Raw genomic sequence first — 14,234 nt, 5'->3', positions numbered from 1 at the left:
ACTTTGTCTCAGATTCTGAAATAAAATTCTGGATTTAGCTCATGATGCAATGATAATTATAAACCTTTAGGTCAGTCAGGAACCCCATGAATTTTACAAGCCGATCGCCTGTCTGATTATCAAGATATTTATGATTGGAATTACAAATTTTGAAAACCGTTCGCCTGACGGTTTTCATAACACTACAGTCTATTGGGGAAAACGAGTATGGTAAAACCGGTCACTCAAAGATTTTTACTTTTTTGAGGCACTTCTTGATCATTTTGAAGCGCAATTTTTTTAGGGCTTCTATATTACACCATATCACAAACACTGATAACACGTAGGGCCGTGTATCTCAGATTTAACATTGTTAAACGATCCCTTTAAGGTTTTTTATCTTGTGTTCGTATTATTCCAAAAGGGAAGACTTGAGTTGAGACTCGTTCAGATATGACGCAGCCAAAACGTGTTAAATGATGACGTAAAATGGAATAAGTTTCATATTTCTTTATTTTATAACACAGAGCTCATTGAGTACACTAAGGACTCTAAAAAGCTTAATCCAAACCTGCTTCCAAACAACTTAGTGTGGAGCCCTGGGCTAGGATTAGGTAGTCCTTGCTTTATGGTTGAAGTTAAGAATTCATAAAGTATATATCAAATGTGGTGTACCACAAGATTCTGTCTTAGGACCAACTCTGTTCGGGCGCAGTTGCCATTCATTTATACATTAAAAAACCAGCAGCTGCTGTTTTTGCGATGGTTTACTGCGTCATCTGAACCAGCCTTACTTGGGAAATTCCTTTGTGTATTCATTCTAAATTACCTAATTCCAAAATATTTCCACGACTGATATACTTTTGATGGTGGGTGGCTTTTATTAGTATATTTATGTAATTGTTTCAATTTTTTTGTATTGATTTATGTTTCCAAGTTCATGACATGAGTAATACTGATGCATGAAATGCAAGCCTGAACATTTTATTTCCCCTATGCAATTTGTTTTTAAAAATTTGATTTGATTGGCAGTACTTTGTTTTTTTGTATGACTTTTGTTATATTTGTGCAATACATATTGAGGTTTTGTTACACAACCTCATAATAATTTTGCTTTTTTATTATTGTATACTTGGGACATGTACTTTCTGAAACAAATCTGTGTCTAAAGTTTTAATGTATACATGCAAAATAGCTAGAAATACTGCCAGCTATTCCATTCCATTCTGTTATAAAGATGAAGTTGAGTTCTGGGGGGTGTTTCACAAAGATCCTAAGTTGAACTTATCTCTAAGTTGGACTTAACCATTATGAAAAGCCGTTAGCATCCTTGAAAATATTTTGTATATGTTATTTTAAAAGGCATAAAATGTTGATTTGAATCATTCATATTTTCCATGATCATGGGAGGTTTCATGTTCTTGATGTGGAATTTATGAAAAGTCTAAAATACTTGGATTTTTGCTTTTGAATATATTTCATTATAATGCTACAGATGGCTCTCCATAATATTTAAGTCCAACTTAGAATTAAGTTCCACTGAGAATCTTTGTGAAAAACGCCCCTGGCCATGCAATTGCAGTGTTAAAGAAGCGATATGAAAGGGACTGGAAAAGTTGATCATGTAGCACTTAAGTATCAATGTATACTGTGAGGTTTTGAAATTACCAAAATGATAAGAAATTGGCTCAGTCTTGCTAATAGCCACATGCACTGTACACAGAAATGTGTACATGGGACTACACAAACGTGTGGCATGACAGTTGTGGCCCACAAGCTTTAGCCGTTACTCGTCATACATGTATTTTAAATATGAGATCATTTGAAGAGCCATCATTTTCAGTGGAATTTTGTTCAATGATACTCTTCCACACTAACATAAAAGAATGAAAAAGCTCATGATTTAAAAAAAAAACGACCTTTCTCAGAACTCAACATTTTCTTTTTATGAGGAAACATTAATAAATGGCCAGGGTTGTATACATGTAATACGCACAATATCCTATATGTGTAGAGGTGAGGTGATTTGTTTGATTCAGTTTTTGCTTTGTAGAAGATTATTAGTCATTATGTTTGATGATGAATGATATTTTTATGCCTCCGCCACCGAAGGTGGTGCCGGAGGCATCATGTTTTCGGGTTGTCCGTCCGTACGTCCGTACGTCCGTACGTCCGTACGTCCGTCCGTACGTCCGTCCGTACATCCGTACGTCCGTCCCGTTTGACCGTTATCACAATATCTCAAGAACCATTTAAGATTTAAACTTAAGACTCGGGAATAGTATTTATCACCATAGGAAGACGATCTGATTAGATTTTGGAGTACGTAGGTCAAAGGTCACAGGTCACAGAGGTCAACTTATGAAATTCCTTGTATTGAGTTTGTTAGCGCGATATCTCAAGAACCATTTGAGATTTAAACTTCAAACTTAAGGATAGTATGTATCACCATAGGAAGACGATCTGATTAGATTTTGGAGCACGTATGTCAAAGTTCAAGGGTCACAGAGGTCAACTTATGAAATTCCATACATTGAGATTGTTATCATGATATCTCAAAACCACTGGAGATTTAAACTTCAAACTTAGTGATAGTGTGTATCACTATAGGAAAACAATCTGATTACATTTTGGAGCACGTAGGTCAAAGGTCAAGGGTCATAGAGGTCAACTTATGAAATTCCATACATTGAGATTGTTATCATGATATCTCAAGAACCACTGGAGATGTAAAAACTTCAAACTTAAGGATAGTATGTATCACCATAGGAAGACGATCTGATTAGATTGTGGAGCACGTAGGTCAAAGGTCAAGGGTCACAGAGGTCAACTTATGAAATTCCATACATTGAGATTGTTATCATAATATCTCAAGAACCACTGGAGATTTAAACTTCAAACTTAATGATAGTGTGTCACCATAGGAAGACAATCTGATTAGATTTTGGAGCACGTAGGTCAAAGGTCAAGGGTCACAGAGGTCAACTTATGAAATTCCATACATTGAGATTGTTATCGCGATATCTCAAGAACCACTGGAGAATTTTCACTTCAAACTTAATGATAGTATGTATCACCATATCATAATATCCCAAGAACCACTGGAGATTTAAACTTCAAACTTAATGATAGTGTGTATCACCATAGGAAGACAATCTGATTAGATTTTGGAGCACGTAGGTCAAAGGTCAAGGGTCACAGAGGTCAACTTATGAAATTCTATACATTGATATTGTTATCATGATATCTCAAGAACCACTGGAGATTTAAACTCCAAACTTGTTTAAATTGCTCTATGGCGGAGGCATCATTTTCGACTGCGCGCAGTCAAAATTCCATCTAGTTTAATACCTGCTATGAAAGCAAAGTACATGTACTCTGTATATGCTTATAGATGATTATGATCATGGCTTCATGTATAGCATCGGTATCCGCCTCTGATGGGCGCTCATTGCTCTTGCTCTACAATGTCTCACAAATTCAACATTCTTGGTCAGTGTTTAAAATTAAGATTATTTTCCATTAGACTTGGTTCGCATTATTATTAATATGATTATAAAGAAGCTACCAGAGAATCTACAGCTTTATGTCCTATCTGAGGGACTTGGTAATATTTATCAAGGTCATGGTTTAAAATTGGCAATTTTATGTGTGCTACGTAATATAAAAAGATAACATGTACATGTAGATACAGGGGAAAAAAATCCACATCTATTTGCTTTATAAGTACATAATTATACATGTATCATTATTTCATTCCAGTCAGTTAACTTAATATCTGAAGCTGTGCATCCAGTCATCCCCTTCCTCTTTCTGTCTTTATCTTGATTCTGTTCAAGGGATAGGTAATAATAATAATAATAATAATATTTAATTTTTATATAGTGCTTAATACAAATGTAGGCTCTAAGCGCTTTACAAATATACTAGGTAGTCAGTTTCCATGTGCAGTAGGTCATAAAAATCGCTGACACCAGATTTGGTGGAAATACCGGTACCATTGATCGGTGTAAAAGTCTCAAATACATTGCACCATCAACAAAAAAACCCAGCTCTGCTTTGGGTTCTCCGCGAGTCTTTGGTTGAGGGAAAAGAAAAATAATAATAATAATAATAATATTTAGTTTTTATATAGAGCTTAATAAAAATTTCTATAAGCGCTTTACAAATATACTTTTACCCCGGTCATTGGTGCGATTGGTGGAAAACGCAGAGCATTACATAAGGGAAAAGTAAGAAACTGACTTTACTATAATATGGGGGAGAATGGGTGGCAAATGCAAGGCATTACATAAGGCCTGTTGGTCATAAGGCTGAACTTGGTGATCAATATCGCCCTTATTAGATAAATACCTATATGGTGTTGAATCCCCCATGAGACCACTACTATGCGTCTTTAAGATATCCAGTCTCTTCCTTTCAGTATCCAGTCTCTTCCTTTCATTATCATTTTATCTTTAGAATGTTACTTCTTATTTCTCTCTCTTTCTCTCTCATTCAACTCTCATTCAACTGCATTATTGTGGATATTTTGCCCCTCTCTCTTCTTTTTTTCCTCTTCAGGTAGGACTTTAATTCCTGTGATTGATTCATAAAGCTTTCAGAAAATACATGTATACACAATTACATTTAATACAAAATTGCTTTATTTTTAAAGAAAAGAATTATTTACAAACTTCAAACACTTTGCAAACTGCACATTTTCTTGCATCATCCTCCAAGTTCATGATAAAAGCACAATGCATTTTCATCTTCAATGTTATGATCCATTTCATATTTGACAAACTGTGGAATTTTTAATTAAAATTCAATTGCTAATTCAACTAAAAAGAATTGAACAGAATTAATTATGTAATATATAGAACTGCTTCTTCAGTGCAAGATTATTCAGTCCACTGCCTAGACAGTGTTGCCCGATCCGCTAAGAAAATACCACACCCTCAACGCCAGAGACGGTCCTTTAGCAGATGATATATTCACTTATTACAGATTTGTGTACATATAATGTTTATGTATAGTAATTAAGTGCCACTTGCCATTGATATCTGTTCACATTTATCTTACATCATATTATTCTGTAAGAAATACCATTGTATCTATGTCATGTATAATTTAAAGAAGCAATAAATATGACACTTATCCAAATATGATGAAGCCTCTGTAATTTGTTTCTCTTCAAGATTGTAGTTGGAAAATGAGTTGCCATTCCTAAACTTAAATGGACAGTGACAGCTGTCACTTCTGCAGGAGTACATGTAAGTGGGTATTTGGGTTAAAAGAGGGACCAAAGTTCTGGCAAAAGCGACATACAAATTTACATTATCAAGAAACAAAATAATATCTGCTACCGTTATCACTATACAATGAATTAAATTAAATTTTTTACTACATAACCAACAATTTGCATAATTATATTTCTTTGTGAAAGGGTTTCTTGGAATGCAGATCATTTCGAGAACTCAAAGAACTCAAAGTCTCAAGATACTGTAGTTCTTGTATTTCAGGAATTGGTAATAGTAGCTGATTATATCTTTACAATAATGTAGTCTTGTACAGTAATTAATTCCTCAGTCTTAAAGTTAATATCTCCCATTTGCAGCCAACATCAAATTATGTAGAACTTTGCACGAGTTATGAACATGTCACGTATGTCCCATCTGTGAAATTTGAACGTTAACAGTGCCCTGATATTCAAATTGTGCAAGGGAATTTGTTTACCTTCTAGACTTCACTGTCGGACACTATTGAGCAATTTGACTGACTGACGATAAGCGAGAAAACTTGTAACAAAATCAGAGATTTCTTTATTTTTAGCGCTATTTTGGCAAAGCTGTTTCTTAAAACTGGGCTAAGCCCCCACGTGGCATTTTTGACAGCAAAATTTTGCCTTTGGGATGGATTTTTGTAAGTGACATCAGGACTTTCTTGTGCTAGTGAGTGTCACTGTGTAATGCATGCACAACTGATATGACCGGCGTGAAGTTGGTTGGATATTGGTATTCAAAATTTGAAGTTGGTTGGATATTAGACATTCATATTTAAAAATTTGTGGGATATGTAGTATTCATGATTCAGATAGCCTGATGTAGCGGGGCAAGCAGCTAGCGAGAAGCCCAATGGGTCAAGTACGGTCAGGGCAACCCCAAAATACTTAGCTTGCCCTGGCCCATGGGATTTAAGGGTGTCCAAACTAAGATTATTCACAGGCAAGTAATTCAAGAATTTCTGAAATGTACTCCCAAGAAAATAAAGGGCTATAGAAATAGCCTGACAGCTTTGGCAGGACAAGCAGCCAGCCGAACGGGTCAAGTACGGTCAGGGCAACCCCAAAATACTTCGCTTGCCCTGACCCATGGGGTTTAAGGGTGCCCAAACTAAGATTATTTCCCTTAACTCTTTCAATTGTTAACTCAATTGTAACTTTTACCTTTCAATGTACCATGCATGTGTGTTTGTATATTTTTTGTTTTTTGTCTTTGTTTGTGTGTGTTTTCATTGGTGTGTATCTATAATGTGTTGTATGTATATATTTCTTTTTTTGGTAATGTGTACAACCATGTAATCTTGTTATCTATTTTCTATGTCAGGGGACTAATGCTTTAATACAAGTTTTCAAACTTCCTTTTTAGTCTCCAATTTCTTCATGATTTCCAGAATTGTAAGATTATGATTATTTCATGTTACTTTTGTATATTTTATGGTTTTATGATTGAATTGATATGATCTCTGAGGACAGCAGCTTGATGAGTGATAAGGAAGCACCACAGCCTAGGAGGAAGATACCAAAAGAATTCCTCCTCAAATTCACTTCTGAAGAATGGGACATGATAAAGCCAAGGAGGGACACACACAGACTGTCTGGAAATTGGACCGACATCATCTACAAGAAATTTCACAAGGTCAATGGAGAGAAAGTTCAGAAGTCATGACGTCCTGGAGATTGGTGACAACGGAATAACAAATACGGTTCAGCAGCTATTCGAGGCTTATATTATCTTTGAAGATCAATGTAAGTTTAAGATCATCAACATTTAAGCAGTTTGTTTGTGTTTATCATGTTAGAAAATACCAATCATGCAAGCGTCATGTTTCTTCTTTTTGCAAGTTAGGTCTAATTGTAGTTTGCACCCCCCCCCCCCCCCCCCCTTGGCCTAATTAATTAATTAGCTTAGCGTTAGATCTTTGCCTAGACTTGAGAGTCTTGACCAGACTAGATCTAGACCTGGGTTCAAGTTCCAGCAATACAATTATTGCAAGATTCTAGAGAGTAGGACAAAAAACTGTCCTGGGGGGTGTTTCACAAAGTTGAACTTATCTCTATAGTTGGACTTAACAATTATGGAAAGCTGTTAGCATATATAAAAATGTTTTGTAAAAAATATTTTAAAAGGCATAACATTTTAATTCAAATCACTTATGTAGTTACATATTAGATAATTTAATTACTCATTATTCCTAAGTTTCATTTGAGGTGTCCACACTTGTACAAGCATTGCTTTTTAGTGGACCCCTCTGTTTCCAACATGTATTTCTTAAATTTGTTTTAAATGCTTATAATTGATTTGTAATGTTTTGTTGGAAACATGAATAAATTTGAATTTGAATTTGAATTTGAATTTGATGATTTCTATTATCAAGGAGATTTCAAGGTTTTGATGTGGATTATATAAAAAGTCAAAAATATTTGAATTTTTACTGTTGAATATATTTATTTTAAGGCTACAAATGGCTCTTCATAATGTTTAAGTCCAACTTAGAATCTTTGTGAAACACCCCCTGTAGTGAAACTTCTTGCTGTGTGCAAGTTTAGCCAATTTTGCAGATACTCATTTACAGTACGAAAGGCTCCTGTGCAAGGCTCAGAAGTGTCGTTGGAAGTCACCACAACTGGCACTATTTCGCATCCAGGTGATAAAGGGCATAAAGAGGAATATGAAGGAAAGGGAACAACATCTTGGTACTACCAAACAATATTAGGGACTTTTTGATTTGCATGTTTACTAGTGGACTGTGGCGTATGCGGTCACAAGTAGACTGCGACATACAGCAATTCGTAGTCAATTTGTTATTCACAATTATTTTCTTTATTTTGTATGTGTAGGTTCAGGAAGGATCATCAAAGTCGCCTCAAGCAGTGTCTCAATATTCCTGATGTGATACGGTGCAAGAATGGCTCCAGAGTAGATGGCATGGAGGCCCTTTGCGTCATGCTTGCACGTTGTGCGTACCCATGCAGGTTTGGGGATATGGTGCAAATGTTTGCACGTAGTGTCCCGCAGCTCTGCCTGATCACAAGCTACATGATAGATCACATCTACAACTTTCGCCACCTGGTGCAGACTCTTGAACAGCCCTGGTTGTCCCCAGAAAATCTTCGTCAGTATTGTTGGGGATTCGTAGATGGGACAATGTGTCCAATATGCCGCTGCTGTGCAAGAAAAGGGGGCAGCACTCCAGAATTGTTGGGGATTCGTAGATGGGACAGTGTGTCCAATATGCCGCTGCTGTGCAAGAAAAGGGGGCAGCACTTCAGAATTGTTGGGGATTTGTAGATGGGACAGTGCGTTCAATATGCCGCCCCAGTGTGAACCAGCGTGTGGCCTACAATGGTCACAAGAGACTCCATGCGCTTAAATACCAGTCAGTGGTAGCAGCTAACGGCCTCTTTGGTCCAATTGAGGGGAGACGCCACGATTGCTACATGCTGAGGGAGTCTGGGCTTTTTGCAGAGTTGGACCGTCATTCCTACGACCCTGAAGGTAATGTGTGGTGCATTTATGGGGACCCTGCATACCCACTGCGACAACAACTCCAGTGCCCCTTCAAGCGAAATATCACGGAGGATCAGACAGCCTACAACCACAGCACGAGTACAGTTCAAGTCAGTGTGGAATGGCTGTTTGGTGACATTATCAACATATTCAAATTTGTTGACTTAAACAAAAATCAGAAGATAGGTCTGTCAGCTTGTGGGAAATGGAATATCGCTAACAGCCTTCTCACTAATGCACATGTTTGCCTTAATGGCAATACAACATCGTGCTTCTTTGAATTATTGGACAGATGATAGAAGAAGAAAAAAAGGCAGGTAACTTGACGGCTTGCGCCACTCCTGATGTTTAAAGGAATGTCCTATCTGAGAAAGTGAGCTCTAAACTCTTCACCCAAACATTTTTCAAGATGTGCATCTCCTACAACAGGTAGTTAGTGAAGTTCACCCTTCTTCAAACTTCACAACAGGTTTTGTTCAATACCTTTCGATATACCCCTTCAAAGTCCATCTGCTGATGGTCGAACAAGTCAAGTGGCACCTTCAACAGAGAAAGAAGGGGGAGACGACATTGCATCCGGATGCCACAGGTTCAGTGGTTAAAAGATGCTAGGGCAGGACAAGCAGTCATTATATTATGTCCTTGTCATGTCAAATACCATCAAAGAAAGAACCAGCACCCCCCCCCCTCGAAATGTTGTCAACAGACCAACATTCTTCAGAAATCAAACATTTCCTTGCCAGATTTGTGAATGCAATCACAACAAACAGACAGCTAGCACATGTTGTACCGAACAGATTAAACATTCCCCCTCTTAGAAATGTTGTCAATGGACCAACATTCTTCAAAAATCAACTAGCACATGTGGTACCGAACAGAGTAGTGACGGATTTCTCCAGGGCATTGATACAAGCTGTGCTTTCTTCCTTTAATGAAGAAGACTGCAAAGGGTACCTTGAGAAAAGTTGGGCCATTGTTAACAGGAAAAGGACAACCAAAGGACCGAGGGGCAAGACAATCCCCCACCTGTGTGCGACCCATATATTGCACACCATGTCAAAGTGTCTGAGAGACCTTAGTCCAGATAAGAAGGGGAAAAAAAAATCATTTGGCATTGCTTTGCCATCTTGCAAACAGCATGTGATGTGAAAGCTGCCAGCAGAATCTTCAAGTTAATGCACACTGCATTCAACACAAAGCTATCAAGTCAGAGAGTTGAAAGGTCAGTCATGTGTAGGTTGTCGGGAGAGCGATTTCTGGGGATAGTAAGGATGAAGGAGCAGCATTCTCACAAAATGATGTTAAGTTCATGAACATCATGAGAGATGAGATTCGCAAAGCAGATGCTGCTGAAGCCCAGCTTGATGATGTAGATGACAAGGGTCGACTGGACAACGCATAATACATACCAGGGCTTATGACTATGCTGGTGAACCAATTCATGCATATATTTCTCCTATGGAGCGCAGTTATGCTGGGAGACATCCAGAGATATGCCAGAGACCAGTCTCCGTCTTACGCTGAAGTAATTACTAACAGAGTGACAAACTCTGTTGTCGAGAACTGGTTCGGGAATATCAAGAAGGATTTCTGTGGTGGCAATTGTATCCGATTAAGATCAGACCAATTCATTAGAAAGGCATACACTAATGTTGTAGGAAGGCTCGGAGAGTTGGAGCTAAGACCAATGAAGAAGGGATCAGGGAGTAAAGGGAAGAAGAACAAGAAACAGGCTCCATGGTACGCACAGTTTGGTGATGTAGATGACAACGGTCGACTGGACAACATATACTACACACCAGGGCTTATGGCTATGCCGGTGAACCAATTCATGCATATATTTCCCCTATGGAGCGCAGTTATGCTGGGAGACATCCAGAGATATGCCAGAGACCAGCCTCCTTGTTGCACTGAAGTGATACCTAACAGAGTGACAAACTCTACTGTCGAGCACTGGTTTGGTATCGTGAAACAGGATTTCTGTGGTGGCAATCGTATCCAATTAAGACCAGCCCAATTCATTAGAAGGGCGTACACTAATGTTGTAGGAAGGCTTGGAGTGTTAGAGCTAAGACCAATGAAGAAGGGATCGAGGAGTAAAAGGACAAAGAACAAAAAATAGGCCCCATGGTACGCAGTTTGATGATGTAGATGACAAGGGTCGACTGGAGAACGCATACTACACACCAGGGCATATTATGGCTATGTCGGTGAACCAATTCATGCATATATTTCCCCTATGGAGCGCAGTTATGCTGGGAAACATCCAGAGATATGCCAGCGACCAGCCTCTGTCTTACACTGAAGTAATACCTAACAGAGTGACAAACTCTATTGTCAAGAACTGGTTCCGGAATATCAAGAAGGATTTCTGTGGTGGCAATTGTATCCGATTAAGACCAGACCAATTCTTTAGAAAGGCATACACTAATGTTGTAGGAAGGCTCGGAGAGTTGGAGCTAAGACCAATGAAGAAGGGATCAGGGAGTAAAGGGACGAAGAACAAGAAACAGGCTCCATGGTATGCACAGTTTGGTGATGTAGATGACAACGGTCGACTGGACAACATATACTACACACCAGGGCTTATGGCTATGCCGGTGAACCAATTCATGCATATATTTCCCCTATGGAGCGCAGTTATGCTGGGAGACATCCAGAGACATGCCAGAGACCAGCCTCCTTGTTGCACTGAAGTGATACCTAACAGAGTGACAAACTCTACTGTCGAGCACTGGTTTGGTATCGTGAAACAGGATTTCTGTGGTGGCAATCGTATTTGATTAAGACCAGCCCAATTCATTAGAAAGGCGTACACTAATGTTGTAGGAAGGCTTGGAGAGTTGGAGCAAAGACCAACAAAGAAGGGATCAGCGAGTAAAGGGACAAAGAACAAGAGACAGGCTACAGGATGCTACTTTGAGCCACCTGCACATGCAATGCCAAGACCAAAAGCGTCAAAGAAGAAAGATCAGGCAATGGATGAAAGGTCAAATGAAAAGGAAACAAAATGTACGGGTGAAAGTAAAGGGCAAAGAAAAACACAATCACCAAGAGCCTTACAGAAAATTTCAATGTTGTGAGTTATTGTCAGTTTAATCCAAAATGCCGGGGAACTGCCATTTTCATGATGCCTGGTTGGATTATGCGACATCATAGCGAATGGAGTTTGAAAGTAAGCTCCGATCCAGGAACAGCTAAATGTAGTGTGTCTTAAAGACAGAAAGCTTAAAGAAACAAGGTGATGAAAGTAAAATCTCAGATGGATTGAAACGGAAGACACCAAAGGAAGGCATAGAGAACTGACCACACCCTCAAAGGAAAGGTGTCAAGTAACCGGGGATGAGACAAAAGATGAGACTGGAAAAATGTCAGGAGTAAGGCAGGAACAAATCAGAAGAAAGGAGAGGATAACTCGGAATGAAACAGTGTACAAAAGAAAAAGATGCAAGCTCAAAAAGACACCCTAAATCCAGAAGAACATTGCAGTAAAAAAGCGAAACATGACGAGAACTACTTCCAGTCACCAAACAGTAGGGCTTCAGGATAACATCATCAAACCAATTATCTCCTTCTCCTGTCTTGTCTGGTTCCATGGTCTCACCTCACCTGTACAATGCCAGGTTCAGGAGGTAATTTCTCATGCACATGACATGTATGATTATGTTAGGCCTACATGTATATCATTTTGTACTCATGTTCAATTGTGTGTTGTATTTATTCCTGATTTTGTATAATTTGATAGTATGTTAATTGATTTTATATATATTTGCAGAAACAGCCAGAAAGTGATTTTTATGCCATGTTATTTTGTGCATGATTAATAAATTTGAATTAAATTGAATTGAATTGAAAAGTAAAGACATTCTCATCTACCACCAAAGTACATAAAGAAGATTCCATCCCTCACTGGGGAGGGAGTGCAAAATACAAAGGGAAAATGTGACACTAAAGAATACTTGCATAATAGACAAATAGCCAGGACAAGCTAAAAAAAATTTGGTTGCCCCATTCTTACTTGCCCCTTTGGGCTAGCTGCTTGCCCTGCTAAAGCCTTCAGGCTATTTTTATAGCCCTATATATTCTTAGAGTACATTTCAGAATTCTTGAATTACTTGCCTGTGAATAATCTTAGTTTGAACACCCTTAAACCCTATGGGCCAGGGCAAGCTAAGTATTTGGGGTTGCCCTGATCGTACTTGACCCACAAAATTTTGAATATGAATGTTGAATATCAAACCAACTTCACACTTTGAATATGTATATTGAATATCCAACCAACTTCACGCCGGTACTGATATGTCATTTGCGTGTATCATGGATATGGCAATTGGATTTGCTGGCTTGATATCATGCTCCATACAGGTACTGCACTGCGATGTATGCATGGCCTCGTTTTGAGGGAAGTTCTAAATTAGTGTTATCTTTCAAATGCTGTTGGAATTTAACCTGTTCATTTTTTTGGACTGCAATGGGGACATAGTACCTTCAAACAGTTGATCATTCATAACAGAAGTTGTAGTTATAATATAAAAACTTGTTTCAAAATGTGAAATATGTTGCTAACCCTAAATCACATTTAAATGATATTATTGATGCAGTAAATTATGCTGATTTACATTTAGAGGATTGAGGCTACCAAAAGTGAAGAGAAACAGAAAATTGCGGAATGAAGTCGATGTTGAAAGTGCATGCATATGGAGTCCATGCATCAGGTTTGAGGTCGTCTTGTGAGATCAGATTCTCTGTGATGCAAACCATAGCTTGGATAACAGTTTGTGCATCTGCAAAAGAGAAGAGATATATTTTTTAATCATTCAGTTATAAAATAGAAATGATAAATGATGAAATACATGGACATACAAGCATTGGCAGTTAAGTGTCAAATGTGAATTATAAAGCTAAGACTAATGCAGAGATGCCAACTTTTGGAAATCAGAAATAGGGAGGATTTGGAAACGACACCAAATAATGTGCGCATAGCGCACATCTCGAGCGCGGAGCGCCTGACCCATGCGGCCGGGGTCCAGGGCCTGCCTTAGACCCCTGGAAGCTCTGTATTTAGTTAAATAATTCTCACTTTTTTTTAAAATAACATACAAATTGTACAAAATGCATGATGAATTCCTTTCAGACTTCCGAATACACAGGTACTTGATACTGTATTCGGTCTTATACTTTTGAGACCATTTCTTGGTCTTCTTTTGCTGATTTTCCGCCATTTGGATTCTGTCTTTTAACATAGGGGAATTACTGCATGTTAAAGTTAACAGACGATATTTCTCATTCAATTCACAGATATATATACTGATAAGCGCAAAAAAAATAAAAAATAAAAAATAAATAAATTGGGAGGATAAGGATGGTGATCATAAGGTCGGGAGTTGGGGTCAATCATCGGGAGGGTTGGCATCTCTGCTAATGCATGAGTGTACACAAATATTTGATAGCTGAAACATGACTTTGACATTTAAAGAATATAGG

Source organism: Strongylocentrotus purpuratus, unplaced genomic scaffold (genome assembly GCF_000002235.5).
Source record: "Strongylocentrotus purpuratus isolate Spur 01 unplaced genomic scaffold, Spur_5.0 spur5_scaffold_3, whole genome shotgun sequence".
In the NCBI taxonomy this organism is placed as follows: Eukaryota; Metazoa; Echinodermata; class Echinoidea; order Camarodonta; family Strongylocentrotidae; genus Strongylocentrotus; species Strongylocentrotus purpuratus.
The sequence above is the reverse complement of the archived record's forward strand: the minus strand, read 5'-3'. Positions refer to the sequence as shown.